This window comes from Artemia sp. Qi Xiang Cuo, chromosome 20 (genome assembly GCF_049724085.1).
Source record: "Artemia sp. Qi Xiang Cuo chromosome 20, ASM4972408v1, whole genome shotgun sequence".
NCBI lineage: Eukaryota > Metazoa > Arthropoda > Branchiopoda > Anostraca > Artemiidae > Artemia > Artemia sp. Qi Xiang Cuo.
Window position 1 is genome coordinate 39,553,398 of NC_142813.1, and position 6,337 is coordinate 39,559,734.

A 6,337-nucleotide genomic window follows, 5' to 3' on the forward strand; every position below is an offset into this window, starting at 1 on the left:
CTAAACCTTTTTAATAAGTCATCAGACACTTTAAACCTTTAAATTCTTAGTAAACCAAAATACATTGAGTTCAAGCAGACAAAAACTAGAAATATATTCTGAAATAGAACTTGTGTACAATCAAGGAGGGTTTGGTCGTTCTGTGATCAAGCATTTTTCAATTACTATTAAGAATTCAGCCAGTAATATTTATATATTTAAACTAAGAGTAGAATCCTGCTCTGGGTACCGCGTATCCTTTTGGGCTAAATGATCGAGTTGCGAAATACGGAGACATGTCGAATGTAGTTGCTAATTGTATCAATGGGTTAACTGAGCACCCTTCTTTTAATTGCCCCACTAAACGTAAAAACCGACCAAAATTACATAGAAAAAATAATAAAAAGAATTATTTAGATTTAAATGCAATTTTAATCGATTTAGGTAACATATTTGATACTAATGGAATGACTAGTTTAATAAAATCTTTAAATAAGTTATCAAGGAATAATTTAATAAAAGTATTCTGGATTGCAAAAAATAGTACAGCATGTAACTCAAAAAATAAATTAATTTATGATGCAGTTTGCATTTTAGCTAAATCAAAATTTATTTCAAAATATAATTAATCGGATAAAATTGTAAATAAGGCTAATAGATTATATTTGTCTATTAATTTTTGTTCTAAACAAATAGAAGATATTAATTTTCCAAGAATCTCAAACCAGTGGAGAGTGAGGAATGCCCTTCCATGTAATTTGGTGTATAATGTTTGTCCAATTTTAACATATAAATTTTAAAAAAAAATTTGTCAAATGATCTTTAACTATAAGTCAATAATTAAAAAACTGGACAGGGAGAGTCATTGAAAACTAGTTTGTTATTGCGAGCAATTTTTACCGTATGTGGATCAAACTTATGAGCATATTGTAATGGGGGATTTGTCCGTTATAAAGCATTGGGATCTTCAAAATATAATGAAAATGGGTGCTAAGTTCCGTCTTTCTTACTGCATAAGGCCAGCAGATATTCTTAGCAGATTAAAGAATGATTTAAACTTATTTATTGATAATTGGTGCAAGAAGGAGAAAATTGCTAAAGATAGATTTCAGAATTGGATAAATTTGATTTTGACTAATGTAAGAAATAGCATGTATAGAACTAATTCTACAGACTCTTTGAAAAATTCAATATTTTATAATGCCAATATGAAACAAGCAATTGCTAATATACATAATGAATTTATAATTGTACCAGTTGATAAAGCTAGCAATAATTTTGCCATAATTTGTCAGAAACTCTATTGTGATATTTTATCAAAAGAGTTACAAACAACAAATATATACGAAAAGGCCCATATGGAGGAGAATAGTTTAATTGAAAATATAGAAGAAAGAATTTTGAAAAAATTCAATATTAAAATAAATGATAATAATAAACAGTTTCCTTTCTTATATTGGAAGATAAAATTTCATAAAAATCAACCAAAACCACATTTTATTGCTGGGGCAGCAAGGTGTCCAACCAGAATTGCGGCTACTGATATATCTTTAATCTTAGGAGAAATTAGAAATAAATTTAAAGCATATTGCTCCGGAATTAAAAATATTTTCTAACTTTAACCCATATGTGAGCGTTAATAACTCGTTACAAGTGATAGAATCTTTGGCGAATGTTTCAGCTAAAAGAGTCAATTCATTTGATTTTACTACTCTGTATTCAAATTTGTCAAAAAATTTATTATTCTAAAAATTCAAAATTGTGATAAAGAAAAATTGTATTTTTTATAATATAGGATTTTTTAAAATTTATAATTTTAATAAAAATGCCCGATGGACGAATTTCTTTAGAAGTACTATTAATTCAAGATGTTATAGCTTGGATATGGTATGCGATTTATTAGAATTTGTTCTATTTAATACATTTATAAGATTTAATGGGAATTTGTATAAACTTACTGTAGGTATTCCTATGGGTGGTAATGTAAGTCTATTCACAGCACAACTGTTTTTAAGTAAATCAGAATACGATTAAATGATTAAGACAAACGATTCCAGCAGTGGAAAATATAAAATAACTAATAATAAAAGATATCTGGATTATCTCATAGCAACAAATCGCGCAGAATTTATTGAGATTTCAATAAATATTTATCCACAAGAGTTAATTCTTGAGCCTAGCTATGGGATGGGACACACCGATCATTTCTGAGATTTAAATATTAATATTTCAAATAATAATATACTAGTTTTTAAATTATATAATAAAACGGATGATTTTAATTTTGAAGTAATTAATTTTCCATTCCTTGAAAGTAATATACATTCAAATATTACTTATTCGGCTTATTATTCCCAATTATTTAGGTATGCAAAAATATGCAGTAATTACACATATTTTTAAAATAGATATAAAAAGCTGAGTGAAAAACTGATCTTAAGAGGTTTTTCTGCCAAAAAAATTAGTTGGCAATTCAAACAATTTAGTTTTATGTATCATGAACTTTTAAGTAAATATACAAAAATTATAAAGAAATACTGAATGATATTTTAATATAATTTCTCTTGCGCTGACCTTTTTTGGAAGTTTGAGTTTTTAGTGGTTTTCAAACAAGCTTGAGGATCTTTAAATTGGTAATTGGTTCCAGAGACCAATGAAAGATACATCTGGACATGTCGTCAATGTTTACAGAATGGTCTCTGTCAGTGACCTCTGTGATTTTATTAAGGAAACATTGAAACACTTTTTGTATGTAATTTTTAATAGCTTGACTAGTATGCATGTATTTCACAAGTTTTACCTGACATAGGGTTACCATATAGATCTTACGGTAGAGGCTTCACCGTGCCGGGTAAATAATGTAAAGCCTTGAAACCTTTTAAGGCAGGTGGTATTTCTTCTGATGAGCCCTAAATGGAAGGTTCTACTTGGAAATATTTTGCTAGATTTAAGGTGCTTTTGCTGGTAAATTTACAACGACTTACATTTATTGATGACGACTTTGCATGGATTCGGACATGTCTATTTGGTTGACGGTTTGGGTATACTGTTTGGTCCTAGGTAGTTGGATAGATGGGTAAGGTAAAAGCCTTGTTCAAGTGCACATTTGTCTCAATTGCTGGATTAGGACGACAGTTTTTTTTTTTTTTTTTTTGCCAAGTAATTACCTCTTAAACATAATATATATATATGAATATATATATATATATATATATATATATATATATATATATATATATATATATATATATATATATATATATATATATATATATATATATATATATATATATAATAAATACATAAATAAGATGAGTCAAAACTTGGTTAAAAGAGTCAAAAAGAACAAAAATAAATAGATAACAATAAAATTAATAACTCTTTTTCCTGGCTATTATACAGTTCAACAAAACTCAGAACAAAGACTCTTGCAATATCTTTCATGTTTAGCAGGGATAGTTTAGGGACTTTTTGGGATTTTATACCCAGGTTTGGATTCAGGTAGTAAGAAGGACAGAGATGTTGAAGTCTTCTGCCAGTTATCCCTAGGTTAAAGAGGTTTCTATAATTGTTTGAAATTAGATTTGACGGCAAATAACTTTAGACCACACTGCTTTTCCATTTAATTAATTTAAGAGATAAAAAGCGTTTATAATTTAAATAAAAGAGTGAAAAAAACCTTAAGTAATGAAATCAGGGTATTAGGAAGATGATTAGAGTAGTCACACAGAAGAAGATGAGTAAAAAAAAAAAAAAAAAAAAAATAAATAATTTTACCGTACATTCCAATTTTGTTACAAAAATTAAGAAAAGAACTAAAAAAGATAATATAAAACAGCTTCTAAATCACAACTAACTATAGGCTCTTTACTAAATAATGGAAAAGATAAGATTCCGAAAACATACAGAGTGGGGTATACAAAATTTCTTGTTCTTGTGGTAAATTTTATGTGGAAAGGATACAGAACAATTTCGAAAATTGATTACAACATAAAAATGCCATTGATTGCTCTTTTAAATATAATAGAAAACCAGAAACTTACGAATCGACCTTATCAGAATATTTATTTGACCTTCCGCATACCATAGTACATTGTTTGATCAAATGAAAATAGGGGCAGGTCGAAACTTCAAACAGTAATGTGTTACATAATAGTCTTCAAACCTTTTGCTCAACCTTGAGAGCAAACGTCAAGATGAGTTCAATGCTGGAAAGAGTCAATAGACCGCAGCTATGATGGCAAACAAAAAATCTGTTCAATATATAATACATAAATTTCTCTGACCTGTTGCCATATACAGCCTTAGATTGCCTATATAGTTCAAATGATCTTAATCTTATAATTTATTCATGATGATTACCTGGGGTTTATGTTAGTTCTTTCTAATAAACACAGTATTTCATTTTTGCTAGACTTCATTGCTAAACTGAAATTATACAAGAGACGATCTGGTGTACCATTAAACAATCTTTTGTCATTTCTCTGTGCTTATTGAGGCTATTTACAGTGATTGTAGTATTTTGGAGGTTATTAAGATGTGAGTTTTATTTTTTTATTTTTCTTTTTGTCTTTTTCTTTATATGTTCTGTTTCATTTAATTGAACTCTTTTTTTCCGTTGATAAAGGCTCCCAGACGTGGAGTCAAAATATTTGGATCTTTATTATTTAAAGTTTTTATTTTTTTTGTTCTCCAGTGTTATTTATAAATTATAACCGTTTCCCCCTCTTAAATCCAGTAAATTTAAAGGCCGAGATATTAGGGATCTGGTGTTGTATACAATGGAATCATATACAACTGAAAATAGAGAAAGGGTTTTGAAAGAGAAAGACTGCCCTCAGATGCGGGTTACTCTTACCCCAGATGTAATACAGGAGTTAATGATGTTCCACATATTTTAGCAGGGTGTTAAAATATGTTGACCCTTGAATTTCCGTGGACCCTGCAGACGATTTGTTCAAAAGATAAAACGTTAAGGGTTTCCAAATTAGAAAACATAAATTGTCAATGTGTCCCAAAACAAGCAAGGTACTATTACAAAATAGACTTTATCACTTCAACTCAAATTTATCATTTGGACCGGACTGGTCTTATACAGACTATCTGATACAAGTTTACATATAGACCATAGTTAGTTTAGCTGCTAAATATGAGTTTCACCGACACGTTTAGTTGAACAAAATCATCCTAGGGAAAATTTACTTTCCCTCTCCTCATGATTCCCCTTAAACTAACCTTGGTTATCCCTGACTATACTTGGGAAGGATGGATTAATTTTAGGAAAGGATGTCCTTCCTATTATCTCTATCCTTTGATTAATATTCCACATTCCACTCCAAATTTTTTCCCAATAAGAAGGAAAACTATTGAGGTAGATTTGAAAAAGCCAAAAAATACTAAAATTATATATAAAAAAAAGCTTTAAGATAAACAGTAAAAATCTTAGAATTTAGGGGGAGGCGGAGTACATTTGCCCGAGGGGCCCTACAATTTGTTTTATCTGGGGACTGAATAAGAAAACATATTTGCATAGTAGTGGAAGTTAAATTGAAAAACAGTACTTCACTTCTAATTCTAGCCTATAGTCTATAGCCTATAGTACAGCACTCTACTAAACAATGGTATAGTGGAGGATATTTAACATTTAAACTCATTAGCAGACGCATTATATTGAAAGACCGCGACGAAAGACTATGCGCTTCAAACAAGCTAGTAGCTAATACCTGCTCCCCAGTGCCTACATTGCTCCATGCTCCCTATTTCTGAATACATATGTTGCCATGATTGTGTTTTCTTTTTCTGATTTATCCCCAGATTCAAACCTTCAAATGATACTCCGTATAAATTTTACATAAATGTAATGTAAAAATAAGCAACTTATGCATAAACGTTTCTTTAAAATAATTAACAATTTATAATCAATTTAGGGTTGAAATACATAATTTAAGCCGTTGGATAACAATTAGAGAAATTTCTAGGAAATAAACTATATTATTTACCTTGTAGATTCAAAATTTCTGGCGTTTGAGAGGTTGTATTTGAAATTTCAGGGCCGTTGCGTGAAAAGTGGAGAACATTGCATACTAATTAAATAATTAAACAGAGCTTAAACAATTAAAAAAAAATAATTAAAATGACGACGAGCAGCTTTGTGACGAAGATGTTCTTTTGTTATTGAATGGATATTAGTCCACTTTTTTGGCATGAAGCTTATTTTTATTGAGCATATATGCTAATTTTCTTTAAGTATGGAAATTTAAATTTAAATCTTTAGAAAGAGGAACTTTCCAAAAAACTTTCAAGACAAAACCTAATTTTCTCCCTTTAAATTCATAATATGGAACATGTTTAGATAATA